The sequence below is a fragment of the Monodon monoceros genome, unplaced genomic scaffold (genome assembly GCF_005190385.1).
Source record: "Monodon monoceros isolate NGI ecotype Baffin Bay Population unplaced genomic scaffold, NGI_Narwhal_1 Super_Scaffold_4, whole genome shotgun sequence".
In the NCBI taxonomy this organism is placed as follows: Eukaryota; Metazoa; Chordata; class Mammalia; order Artiodactyla; family Monodontidae; genus Monodon; species Monodon monoceros.
In genome coordinates this window covers 26,682,025-26,695,667 of record NW_021703781.1, presented here as the reverse complement: position 1 = coordinate 26,695,667, position 13,643 = coordinate 26,682,025, and the positions used below count along the sequence as shown (strand labels likewise).

Sequence of the window (13,643 nt, the reverse complement as noted above, 5' to 3'; positions counted from 1 at the left end):
AAAGCTGTTTGAAAAATACATAGGCTTTAAAGTCTGAGCTGTCACCAAGTCCTGTCTATGTGTAGTTCTTAAACAGCAGTGGCACTAATGACAGCGGCAACCAATCAGAGGAACCCGTGTGGTTAGTTTGCCTCCAGCAAGTCTCTTTCTGCTGGAGTCCCTCCGAGGACTGCTTTCTGTACTTAAGGCCATATGTGAGATGTATCATCACAATCAAAAATGAACCTGAAGATTACCTTCTCTTTATCCTGTCGATTGAAATCAAATTTCTGTTAATTGATTTTGACTGATAAAAAAGTCTAATAATCTGTGGACTTGCCAAAGCAAAGTTCAAAAGTAATCCAGTTCTGCTCAGGCTAAAAGCAATATTAATTATGAAATAGAGCTTGTGTGCACTCTTTTTCTCTCTCTTTCTCTTTCTCTCCTCCCTCCCTCCCTCCCTGCCTCCCTTCCTTCCACCCTTCCTTCCTTCTCTTCTTTCTATCTTGACTGCAGCTTCCTCTAGGAAATGGCAAGTGAAGTCAATTTTCAGTAGAATTCCGTTGGATCCTCTCCTTGGACTCTTCATCTTCCTTTTTCTGTCTTCAATTCATCTGCCAATCCCAGTGCTTCTTTCCCCCATCATCCTAGCTCTCCAGCACCTCAATGAAACAGGAGTGATTTCAGATTTGCACTGTTTTCCCCCAAATGGTTCCTGCCATGGAAATACCTGCCATCTTGACGATAATTTCTTCTTTTCATTGCCATTGGCTGCCCTCTTCCCTTTGATTATTGATTTAAAAAAATCACAGCGATCTCCTCCTCCTTCCTCCCCTTCTCCAAGCATTTGCATCTTCCTGGCTCCCCATGACCACCTTTCTAGGGTGGAGAGAGGGCAGTCCGTCTTCATGTGGTTGAGGACGCAGGTCCCAGGAGAAGACACGCCCAGCCCCATGTCCTTTTCCGTCACCATCCTCTCTTCCTGTTCAATGTTTCCTCAACAGTTCTCTGGCTTCCCTTCACTCAGCCTTGCTTGGGTGTTGCTGATTTGCATGCTTGTTTACGGTTTATGAGGAGGAATAAAATGTGCCGACTGCCAAGCCTCTCCCTTTTATGATGCCAGTTGTCGTGTCCACATCCGCTCTGCATTTACTCACCTTTAGGTAATCGCCTCATCTCATGCTAATAGTTTTATCCATTGAAAGTAAAGCCCAGGCGCTTCCTTTTGCCTAAATTTAGAGAAGCAAATAAATAAATAAAGAGAAGTCTGAAAAATCTGAAACCGTTGGAGCCAAATTCCCTGTCCCTGTTTGCTATGTAAAGTATGGCTCACTTCTCTGATCTTGAGTAATAATAATTCTGAGGAGTTATACTGTTTTCATATGCTTCAAAGCTGTGTCAAAGTTTTGCTGCTTAAGGGTACTTCTTTCTTCTGTTGACTCTTGGGTACCAAGATGACAGGTCTTCTGTACGAGGTGGAAGCTTCTTTAAGTCGTAGCCTTCAGCAAAACATCAAATTACCAAATCCAGGGTAACACACTTCTACACAAATGCCTTTCCTGTATATATATTATACCCTATATATTAAATACTTTAGTGTTACACGCTACATTTTATGTGCAATAGAAAGTGATGATTTGAGGTAGCCTTGGGGGGACTTTTTTTCCACAAGCAGAAAAAGCTAGTATGTACTGTAACAAGTATGGTTTTTACAGGACTCTGTGCCCGAAGCCCTTTGTAAATAAGTAATGATCAACAGATTGGCTGTGGGCTTTTGAAAAGCATGCCTGTGTCAGTTTGCATGATGGGGGAGAATTTTCAAAGTGGGTCTTGCTTTCATTGCCTGTCGGAGAGGGGCTGAGGAAGGCAGTCATCCCAGGCTGGAGCTGTCTGCTCCGCGGTACATCAGAATTGCTAAACGTGGGGCAGGCGGTGAGCTGAAACTTGCCAAGCTACAGAACTCGGGTTTCTGGTGTTGGTGCCTTTGGGCTGCTGCTATGGCCATGGCTACTGTCACCAGGGCACTTTACCCCACCAGCCCACGACCACCTCGATTGCTGCTCAGCTGGAACGGGCTGTCCCATGACAAGTCAGAAAGTCTCAGACGCTCCTCCTTCACCTTGACTTTCTGTGTTCCAGGTGCCCTACAGACTCTGTCTGGTGTGGGAGCCAAGACAGGGTGTTGAGCCCTCTCTCTGTTGCCCTTCATTTCCTGGGTAGGAACGAAGAGCCCATGCGCGGTTTGGTTTGGTTTGGTTTGAATCCCTGGCCCTGGACGTGAGGTGGCAGGGGCTTATCTTTTCTAGCTCCCTCTTGCTAATTGACAGCAAACAGAGGGGTTCCTGTACCACCTTGAGGTTTCCCTAGGTCCTCCCCTGCGACATCTTCAAACACTCCCTTTCTACTCTACAAAAGATAGGACTCCCAGGTCCTATTCCCTGTGGCCTGAAACATCCATAAAGGAGACTAATGACTCATTTGAAGTGGGTGTTTCGACCTGAGTTTGTGGCTTGCTGCAGAATCAATCATTCTGAATGCGGGCAGGTTTTAGTGGCCTACGGGCAGTGATAGGAACAGTTCCAAGAGAAACCGGAGAGCCCAGAATGGGCTGGGCTGGGCTTTAATTTACCACTGTGGCCTCTGCAAATAAAACAGGCTCCTGCGTGAGGGGTCCTTGCAAGCCGTCTGCCAGCAGGAAATGCTACAGGGGCTCTGCACTAATGGTCTTTGTCTCCCCTTTGTTCTGGTAGCAGGGTCTACCCTGGTTTGTAAGGGTCGCTTGACTCTGCGCAATCATTCGATGAACTGCCTCGCTTTGCGTGTCTGGATCCTGAGGCCGTATGTTTTGTGGTTACCCTGACCCAGAAAACACCCCTCACAGCCAGATTGAGCCAAATGGTGAGCGTCTGTGCTCCAGGCCAGGGGTCTGTGTGTCACGATAGAGACCTTTGGCTTCAAATCCTACAAAGGAGCAGGCTGAGGAGTTAACCGGGGCCCTGTATTCATCTCCCTGTGGGTCTCGTCACAGGGAATTATTTAAGGAGCCTCTCCTAGTTTTCCTCTAAAATCGCCAAGTACCTATTGCCCCGTTCTCCCCACTCAGTGGGTTTGTGCCCTGTCAGGAAAGCTCTGTCTTCCTTCAGTCGTGAGGCTCTAGAGGGCAGGAACTTTATCTCTGAATAGCTAAGTCAAGGGCTCTTAATTTGGCGGCCTCCCAGACCCCATTGACTCTCTAGTGAAATCTGTCTAGAAACACTCTTTAGGAAAAAGAAAGTTCATTGGACACCATTTTGACTCCAATTGAAGGAGATCCTTGGATTCCTAAATCCCAGCCCCAGTTACTGTCACATTTGGTTCTTCTCACAACCACCTTCGAGTAGTTACCTTCACAGATGCTTTTTGGCTGCTGAGAATATGTCTTCAGTGGGTAGATGGTAATGGGGGAGATGCCCAGGCTCCCACACTGTGTCCTCAAATGCAACCCGAAAAGTTATGCATTTTAGCTGCCTGCTTCTATTTCTTTTCTCAGATTAATTCGTATCTGGGAAATGTTTAGAGAGAGCCTACCGTATTCAAGATGTTGTGGAAGGTCTTTGAGGGGTGTAAAGTAAGATGGATTACACTCCTCAAGTTACATGGGTTACATGTCTTCAAAATGCTCGCGGTGTGATGTGGGAGACAGACACGCATATACAGCAAAACGGAATAAGGACAGAGTAGAGGCCTACCAGCATGGGCTGTGGGAGCAGAGGGTGCCCTCATTACCTCTGGTCTGGGAGGCTGAGCCTGGGTTGTGAAGGATATGGAGGATTCTCGACTAATAGCACTAGCCACCCTTGTCCATCGTTTACGAGGTACCAGGCATCGTTCCAAGAGCGTTAGGCCTGTTAATCCATGGAATCCTAACTACAGCTCCAGGAGGAGGGATTGCTCTCTCGTCAATTTTACAGATAAGGAAATTGAGTCACAGAGATGTAAAGAGTAGTAAATCTAGTCAGTCTTACCTAATTGGGAAGATCTGAACCCAGATGGTTTGGGTTCAAATGAGGGGAATAGGATGAGGGGAATAGGAAAGTGCTCAGGCCATCGCAGGTGGCTTGATGTGGCTGGAGAAAGGCATCCTCGGAGTTGCATAACTGGAGTTGAAAATAGGAGCATATTCTGGCACCGAAGGCCTTTCCTGTCATAGGCCAAAACCTTGCTGGTTTTTGAGGAGGCAGTGCCCTAACTTGTGATTTGGGAGGATCACTGATGAAAGTATAAGGATGGGTTTAGAACCCTCCATCAGCGCCTTCTGGAGACCCGTGGTACCTCTGGGTACCAAACCGTTCAGGGTCTGCTTCAGAATAGTGGACCAGACATGGGCTAAACAGTCTTCCCAAGAAGGACACACAGCATTCCTGACATAATGACAGTAGCGCCTCTTCCCTCAGGTGCTAGAGGGGACTTGGTGTAAGATACCACGGGCTATGAGGATTTACCCAGGATGTGTTGGGTGGACGCCTTACACAAAGAGATAGCTCCCAGCCAGGCTAGCAAGGATAACTGACAGCACTAAAAACAGATACTGAATGCTGTGAAAGGAGCTTCATGTCATAAGACCCAGGAAATATTAGATATTTGTTTTCTGAATCAGAGTGGAAATGTGATTGGAGTAAAACAGATTATCCTCTTGGGCCCCAACTGATCATTAAATGAAATAAACTCATCTGCTTGTTAAGTCCCAGCCTCTCCCTTTTGACGCCTACCTCTCACGGGGTCTTTTTGTTAGGACTGCCAGCTTGAAAGGCTGTAGTAATAGAAAATGGCAAAGTGGCCTGAGCCCACTCAGAGTTGGGGACAGAATGCCACTCTCCCAGTCTCTTTCGCTGGGCAGAATGAAGAAGGAAGGCCAGGACAGCTCAGCTAAGTAAATTCACCTCTTAATGCACAAACACATAGCAAATGACAGGCCCTCAAGGGACTGCAGAAGAAAGAAATGGTGGGTCTCGTCATCCCGAGGCTTGGTGGATTTGACACAGGTCCGTGGACACATTGCATACACAGCAGAGGGTCATTATCCTGTCCCCTCATTTCAGAAGCGTGTTGTCCACTCTCCTCCAGGGCTGAAGAACAGTCAGCTCTCCCGGCTGGTCTCCCAGATATAAATAAAGGCAGTAACTTCCTTCTTGCTCTGAGGACGGTGGCTGTCTAGCAAGAGATGACATACTAGGGAGCAGCAGTTCTTGATTGTTTACTTGTTGGGCAGAAGAAAAAAAAAAGTGCAAGTAGAGAGATACAGAAAGTTTGGCCAGTGTGGCCTGAAGGTTTTCTCTAGGTGGCTCCAAGGTTGGCCACCTCGGGGAGATGGGGGTGGGGGTAGGGGGCAGCCGTGTCTCAGGAGAGACGAGCATTACATAGGACAGTGGAGGCAGCTTTGAAGGATGAGTTAGGGCAGAATCCCCAAGTCAGGATCCTTGCGACCTAGCAGGAAATAGAATTCACCCAGAAATAAAATGCACCCAAGAAAGAAGCGGATCCGTTGAGTCAGAACCATTTACGGTGCTGAAAACCTAAGTATGGGCCCTTTTGAGGAGACCACCTGAGACCCCCTCCGGTCTCCTGTGGCTGCTGCAGCCAGAGACCCATGCATGTGACCTGCGGCTCCTGAACGTTGCCCTGAAGGACTTAGCTACTGCCTGCGACGTTGTCTTCTGTGGAGTGGAAGAAGCGATGGGAAGCGAGGAGGGTGGAAAACTGAATTATAATCATTGCACTTGATAAGAAAGAATATTTCATTTGCCTTTCTATGCTGGTTTATTTGCTGATTAGCTCTTGGAGGTAGACGTCAGCAAGAGAGAGTCATATGCGTGGCTTCCAGGTTAGAAATTTCTATCAAGTGTTGACACAACCCCTCAAGTTCCAGAGAGTCACAGAGCGAGAGTCAGAGCAGGTGACCTGGGCGCACTTTTGTCACCAGAGCTGCATTCTCCATTTGAATAACAGGGCCAGGACTACAATGGGGCGTGTGAGGTGCCTCCTTCCGTTTTGCACTGAGGCCCCTCGATGGCCTCACTCTGATCCCGGCCTCGTTGAAAAGAACCATAGCCTTCCAGTCCGTATGTTGCGAATAGTTGCTAACTTTGGTAGGATTGCCTCAAACCACAAAGCCTCTCCATTTGGGCAAACCTTTACAGCAGTGATCCTCACATTTCAGCGTGCATCAGAGTCATCTGGAGCACCTTGTTGACACAGCTTGATTCAGTAGGTCTGGCTGGAGAACTGTATTTCTCTCAGGCTCCCAGGTGATGCTGAGGCAGCTGGTGTGGGGTCACGCTTCAAGAACCACCGCTTACGGGAATCAGAGCAGTGGGAGGAGCTTCACGTGACGGGGACCCTTCTCACAGAAATGTTCCGCCCTGGCACTGGAGCACTAAACAGTTGTTAAGAACAGCTGTGTTGACCGCATTGGACATCAGACACGAGTCCTGTCTGCTGATCAGTTACAGCGGCTGGCTTCAGGCACATTGCAGGCAGCCTGACTGGTTAGAGACATACTACAGAGTCTCCCTTCCTTCCGATCACGATGCCCTAATTTCAAGTACTGTCCCTGTAAAGTGGAAAAAACAGCGCAAGAGCCTTGATTGTTCCTCAAACAAATGGTTACAAGATGTCAAAGGCGAAGGGGCTCTCACTGAACACTTTTTCTGGTCTGCATAGAGGGTCTGGGGGAGTTTCTGTTGAACGATTTGAGATGTTCAGAGACCAGAGATCATTCATCAGCTTCTCTTGGTAGTTGGTTGTTTACTGGGTCCTCTGCGGGGTTCCGGAAATGTGTGGAAGAGTAAAACAGGAGTTCCCTGCCCTGAAGAACATCACCAGCTAATGGATAAGACAGTTGTGCAAATCATTATCTCTGAAAGAGCATCTTACTTCTGTTAAGGGCTCCCAGGAGGGGAAAGCCACGTCTGTCTCTGAGGTTATGGAGGAGGACAGCACAGGAGGAATATTTGAAGCAAACCGGGAGGCTTCAGAAGCGTTCTGGTACCCTTGCTATGGTGCCTGACATAACAGATACTCAGTAAAATCAGTCTTTGCCACTGGGGTGAAAGGCCTGCAGAGGCATGAGAAATGGCCCAATTTTATCAAGCCTTCCGTTTCCCAGGGAGACTTCTGCAGAGATGGCCTCAATCTAGATGGGACACTTGTAATGATAGGAAGGGCCTTATCATGTGATGAGAAACGAGGTCCTGAAAATCAAGCAAGGGAAAGGATGCAATTTTAAAACCATTTGGTAACTTTCCTCTTTCATACCTTTTGTTCGTCGGTTTGGTTTGGTTTGTACTTGCACTTTAATGTAAATTTCTGAAGTCCAGCATCGAACCCACTGCCACACAAAAAAATTCGAATTTTCCTCCAAGAGGAACTGTGCTCTTTAAAATATAATGCCACCTTCTTCACAGCAGGTTTGCTAGAAAAGAGACTTGTGGTTTTGCTTTAGGCTGTTGTCTTCAAGGCAAGCTTTTTGTGTGTCTGCTGCAGCTGGGCATTTAGTTCATTTCCTGAGATTAATTGATGGCAAGCGGCATTCCTTGCTCTGCAGACCCTCAAGACAATGATCTTTTATTCTTTTCTTGAAGTGAGGTATGCTTAATATCTAGCTGCGGACTTTGGAGGTATGAGCTGAGATTCAAGAAGCATAGCTATGAAAAATTTAACTCACTGGAGCTCCTCGGTTGTTATAAAAATGTGGGTATTCCTAAATGGAGTCTTCAGATATTGGGACAAGACAAAAACTCACCCAGCCTTAGTTGATTATTGAGGCTTTCCTTAGCACATTGTCCTGACAGGGGCTCATGGGGAAATTTTCTACTGATAATTCACACCAGCTGTGCATTTCATAAATGCCCGCCATGCTGCTTTTCTTTTTTGCAACGTAGAGGGCACTGTGGCTTGGGGCGCTGCAGTGGGGAATGAGCATGATCCAGCTGCCTCCTGCAAGTGGGAGGGGGTGAGATGGGGGCCACGCTGCACTGACTTCCAGTTAAGAAGACCTCTCTGGGCAAAGCAGTGTTCTCTTCCCACTAACTGTCTTCTCTACATTACTTATCCACTCTGTTTCCCATCTGTACCAGTGGGTGATGATAACAGAAATTACCCGTAAGTATCATTGTGATGAGTAAATCACAAAATGTAGGTAAAAGTTTTAGCGCAGCAACATTTATAGGAGCTCAACCCATGATGGCTAGTCATCTTAGTAGCAGCAGTAGTAGTCGTAGTATAGTAGTCAGAGTAATAGGAGGACCCCACACCTTTATTATTGAACCACTTTCTGTTTCCTGTCTCCTTTCACCATTGTAACAGCTACAAATATATAAGTGAGTTCTAAGCAAAGTATAAAGAATGATAATAATAACAGTAGTTAACCTTTATTGAGGGCATGCTCTGTGTCAAGTTCTGTGCTAAGTGCATGCCATGTCTTTACTCAGGCAACCCTCAAGTTGAATCCATTAACTAATGATGATGTTTAACATTCCCATTTTACAGATAAAGAAACTGAGGCAAGGCACAATGTAGCAAGTAGTAGATGAGCCAAAACCTGATGAAAGACATTTTGGCTCTGGAGCCAGTATACTTAATCACTAAAGAAATAGGTGGTTTTCTGCCCTCAGTGGTATCCACTTCCAAACACTCCCTTGGGGGGTCAACTCTCTTGGTTCCACTGAACAAATTAACTGGCTAGTGTCCGGGTTTCTTGTTTTCTTTGGTTGGACTGTCATAAGTATTGATCCTCAAATGCAAGTTAAAGACTGGGGGAGAAGTTTCCTTCCAGATAGAGCAGATCCAATTGTGTACGTATGTGGCCCAAACTCTTTCATGAAGGTACTGTGTCTTTCTGGCATGTTTCCATGTATTCCTAAACTGATGGCAGGATGCTTTTCTCCTTTAAATGAACAGCTGAGCCCTAAGGTGCAAGAAGGACAGCCAGGGTCATCAGTGGAGTGACATCTGGTACATTGTGCCCGTTCTTCTTTAAGGTGCGCTGTTGTATTAATTTGCTCAGGCTGCCATAACAAAGTACTACAGACTGGGTGTGTTAAACAACAGACATTTATTTTCTCACGGTTCTGGAGGTTGGAAGTCCAAGATCAAGCTGTTGGCAGGGTTGGTTCCTTCTGAGGCCTCAAAGGAAGGATCTGTTTCAGGCCTCTCTCCTTGGCTGGTAGATGGCCATCTTCTCCCCATGACTTCACATCATCCTCCCTCTGTACATGTTTGTGCCCAGATTTCCTCTTCTTATAAAGACGACAGTCATATTGGATTAGGGCCTACCCTAATGACCTCATTTTAACTGAATTACCTCTTTAAAGACCATATCTCAAAATACAGTTGCAGGGCTTCCCTGGTGGTGCAGTGGTTGAGAGTCCGCCTGCCGATGTAGGGGACGCGGGTTCGTGCCCCGGTCCGGGAAGATCCCACATGCCGCGGAGCGGCTGGGCCCGTGAGCCATGGCCGCTGAGCTTGCGCGTCTGGAGCCTGTGCTCGGCAACGGGAGAGGCCACAACAGTGAGAGGCCCACATACCGTAAAAAAAAAAAAAAAAAAAATACAGTTACAGTCTGAGATACTAGGAGTTAGGACTACAACATACAAATTTTATGGGGGTGGGGATACAATTCAGACCATAACAACTACACAGCAGATACACTTCTCCTCATAGTTTTACCCTAAAATAAGGTTTGTACGTTGGCTAAGTGGTAAGTGGCAAATGAGCCTTGAATCGATTATGGTCCATTTTGGGGGAGTTGGGATTACTTTCTGAGTTGAGGAAATATATAAAATAGTTAAGATGTGAAAGGCAATATCTAGTATTGGGCCTCGGTTCCAAGTAAATCTTTAAGGAGTTGTCCGAGAGCCCGTGAAAGTGATTGTCTTTGTTGTTCTGTAAACTGATAATGTTGGGATACTTTGTTCAGGGAGGTTTCTGATGGCCCTCCTTCCCCCCGCCCCCCAACCAAAGCACTATTGGTTGTTGTGCTCCATGGCAAATGCTTGGGCTTTCTCCTATTAATACAAAGTCCAATTTAGAAGGAGAAGTTCCTGTAGACAAGTAGCCTAAGCCAGCCTGTGGCACTTACGTTGCTACAGGAACAGACATGGCAAAGAAATGTATCCTGTCTGGCCCAAAGTAGCTAGTGACTCTCATGTTGCTGAAATCAATCACGTTCCAAGCTTCCTCCCAGACGTCTAGTGAATCTAGTTAATGAGAAGCAGTTCTAGTAATCAGTCTTCAGTGGTTCTTATCTCCCGTCTTTGCTCCCAAAACAACTTTTCTATGCTTACTCCACGCCCTCCAGCCTTTTGATACCCAACAGTGGTTCAGTATTTCCGAAATCCTTCCAGTCAGCACTCGTTCATTGAGAGAAGAGTGCTTAAAAGTCTTCTAGGCTCACCCAACATTTATAATGAAATTTATAATGAAATCCGATCTATATACACAGCTCCTCAGGAATGTCTCAAATGATGAGAAATCCACTGCCTTGGGAAACAACCCATGTCATTTTTAAAATACCTTCCATTTGTATAACGTTCTTCCTTTCTGGAAACTTGAGTTTGGCTCTATCTAAATCCCTAGTCTGAGCTCCATTGGTCGTAATCAGTCGAATCCATCTCTTCCACTTGACTCCCATCGCACATCTGAGGGCAGCTCAGGTCTTCTGTACCTCAGGTCAGGCAATACGACATCTCCAACCATGGTTTGGGGTGCCTTTCTTTGGCTCTTTTCTTTTGGGTCTCAATCATCTGAATGGCTCCTAGTGGATCATGACTATAATATGCTGAGATTCCTCCTTACCTTTCAGGGCTCAGATCAAAAGTTATCTTCTGGGCTTCCCTGGTGGTACAGTGGTTGAGAGTCCGCCTGCCGATGCAGGGGACACGGGTTCGTGCCCCGGTCCGGGAAGATCCCACATGCCGCGGAGCGGCTGGGCCCGTGAGCCACGGCCACTGGGCCTGCGCGTCCAGAGCCTGTGCTCCGCAGCGGGAGAGGCCACAGCAGTGAGAGGCCCACGTACCGCAAAATAAAAATTTAAAAAAAAAAAGTTATCTTCTTTGCAAAGCCTTTCTTGATGTTACTCAAATACCAGGCAATTCACAGCTTTCCTGGTGTTCTCAGACCACCTTGTACATTCACTTTGCTATAACACTTACCACAGTGTATCACAACCGTTGATGGACATTTTCTCTCTTGCTCGCTGTATTATAACTCTCTGACTAGGAACTGTACCTTCAACATTGCGGTATCCTCCATTCCCGGCACAGAAGAGGGGATTCCCGTTTATTGATTGCTTTACTGATTCAAGAAACCAAAGTTCAAATTTCAGGTACCATGGCTGATCAGGAAGGGAAAAATCTTTGTTCAGGGAGGTTTTTGACAGTCTTCAGATCAGCCCCTTTTAGTAACATCCTGGATGACTTATATTTAAATGATCCGGGGCAGGCTGAGAGGCTTGCAGGAAGTACGGAGTGCAGCGTGGCTTACCACTGAGACTTCCCTGAGGCTTCTAGATGTTCCAGTGCAAATCCTGGCTTACAGCCCTAGTGTCAAATGATACCTGGTGTACCCAAATCTCTGCCCTAGTTAATGAGGCTTGACATTAAAAAGCTGTCTTTTTTTCTTTTCACTGAGGGACAATTGATCATCAGGCTTGTTTATTTACTTTTTATTTTTTTTCAGTAGGAAACATTTTTTTAATAGATCTTTATTGGAGTATAATTGCTTTACAATACTGTGTTAGTTTCTGTTGTACACCAAAGTGAATCAGCCATATGCATACATATGTCCCCATATCCCCTCCCTCTTGAGCCTCCCTCCCACCCTCCCTATCCCACCCCTGTAGGTCATCGCAAAGCACTGAGCTGATCTCTCTGTGCTATGCAGCTGCTTCCCACTAGCTAACTGTTTTACATTCGGTAGTGTATATATGTCGATGCTACTCTCACTTCGCCTCAGCTTCCCCCTCCCACCCCGTGTCCTCAAGTCCATTCTCTATGTCTACATCTTTATTCCGGCCGTGCAACTAGGTTCATCAGCACCATTTTTTTTTTTAGATTCCATATATATGTGTTAGCATACGGTATTTGTTTTTCTCTTTTTGACTTACTTCACTCTCTATGACAGACTCTAGATCCATCCACCTCACTACAGATAACTCAATTTCCTTTCTTTTTATGGCTGAGTAATATTCCACTGTATATATGTACCACATCTTCTTTATCCATTCATCTGTCAGTGGACATCTAGGTTGGTTCCATGTCCTGGCTATTGTAAATAGTGCTGTAGTGAACTTTGTGGTGCATGTCTCTTTTTGAATTATGGTTTTCTCAGGGTATATGCCCAGTAGTGGGATTGCTGGGTCATATGGTAGTTCCGTTTTTAGGTTTTTAAGGAACCTGCTTAATGTTTTCCATAGTGGTTGTATCAATTTACATTCCCACCAAAAGTGCAGGAGGGTTCCCTTTTCACCACACCCTTTCCAGCATTTATTGTTTCTAGACTGTTTGATAATGGCCATTCTGACTGGCATGAAGTGATACCTCATTATAGTTTTGATTTGCATTTCTCTAATAATTAGTGTTGAGCATTTTTTCATGTGCCTCTTGGCCATCTGTATGTCTTCCTTGGTCAAATGTCTATTTAGGTCTTCTGCCCATTTTTTAAATTGAATTGTTTGGTTTTTTGTTGTTGAGCTCCATGAGCTGTTTGTATATTTTGGAGATTAATCCTTTGTTGTTTCATTTGCAAATATTTTCTCCCATTATGAGGGATGTCTTTTTGTCTTGTTTATCATTTCCTTTGCTGTACGAAAGCTTTTAAGTTACATTAGGTCCCATTTGTTTATTTTTGCTTTTATTTCCATTACTCTAGGAGGAGGGTCAAAAAGGATCTTGCTGTGATTTATGTCACAGAGTGTTCTGCCTGTGCTTTCCTCTAAGTGTTTTATAGTGTCTGGCATTACATTTAGGTCTTTAATCCATTTTGAGTTTATTTTTGTGTATGGTGTTAGGGAGTGTTCTAATTTCATTCTTTTACAGGTACCTGTCCAGTTTTCCCAGCACCACTTATTGAAGAGGCTGTCTTTTCTCCATTTTATGTTCTTGCCTCCTTTGTCATAAATTAGGTGACCATATGTGCATGGGTTTATCTCTGGGCATTCTACCCTGTACCACTGATCTATATTTCTGTTTTTGTGCCAGTACCATACTGTCTTGATTACTGTAGCTTTGTGGTATAGTTCAAACTTGAGGAGCCTGATTCCTCCAACTCCGTTTTTCTTTCCCAAGATTGCTTTGGCTGTTCGAGGTCTTTTGGTTTCCATACAAATTGTAAAATTTTCTGTTCTAATTCTGTGAAGAGTGCCATTGGTAGTTTGATAGGGATTGCATTGAATCTGTAGATTGCTTTGAATCTGTAGATTGCTTTGGGTAGTATAGTCATATTCACAATATTGATTCTTCCAGTCCAAGAACATGGTATGATATATTTCTCCATCTGTTTATGTCATCTTTGATTTCTTTCATCGGTGTTTTATAGTTTTCTGAGTACAAGTCTTTCGCCTACTTAGGCAGGTTTATTCCTAGGTATTTTATTCTTTTTGTTGTGATGGTAAATGGGAGTGTTTCCTT

The 13,643-nt window shown here is 45.3% G+C and overlaps 1 protein-coding gene across 7 annotated transcripts in view; it reads left to right on the top strand.

Annotated features, from left to right (window-relative positions):
- The window catches only part of KCNMA1 (potassium calcium-activated channel subfamily M alpha 1), a 746,198-nt gene that overhangs the window by 650,350 nt on the left and 82,205 nt on the right, over nt 1–13,643 (top strand). The gene's annotated exons all lie outside the window — the stretch shown is intronic.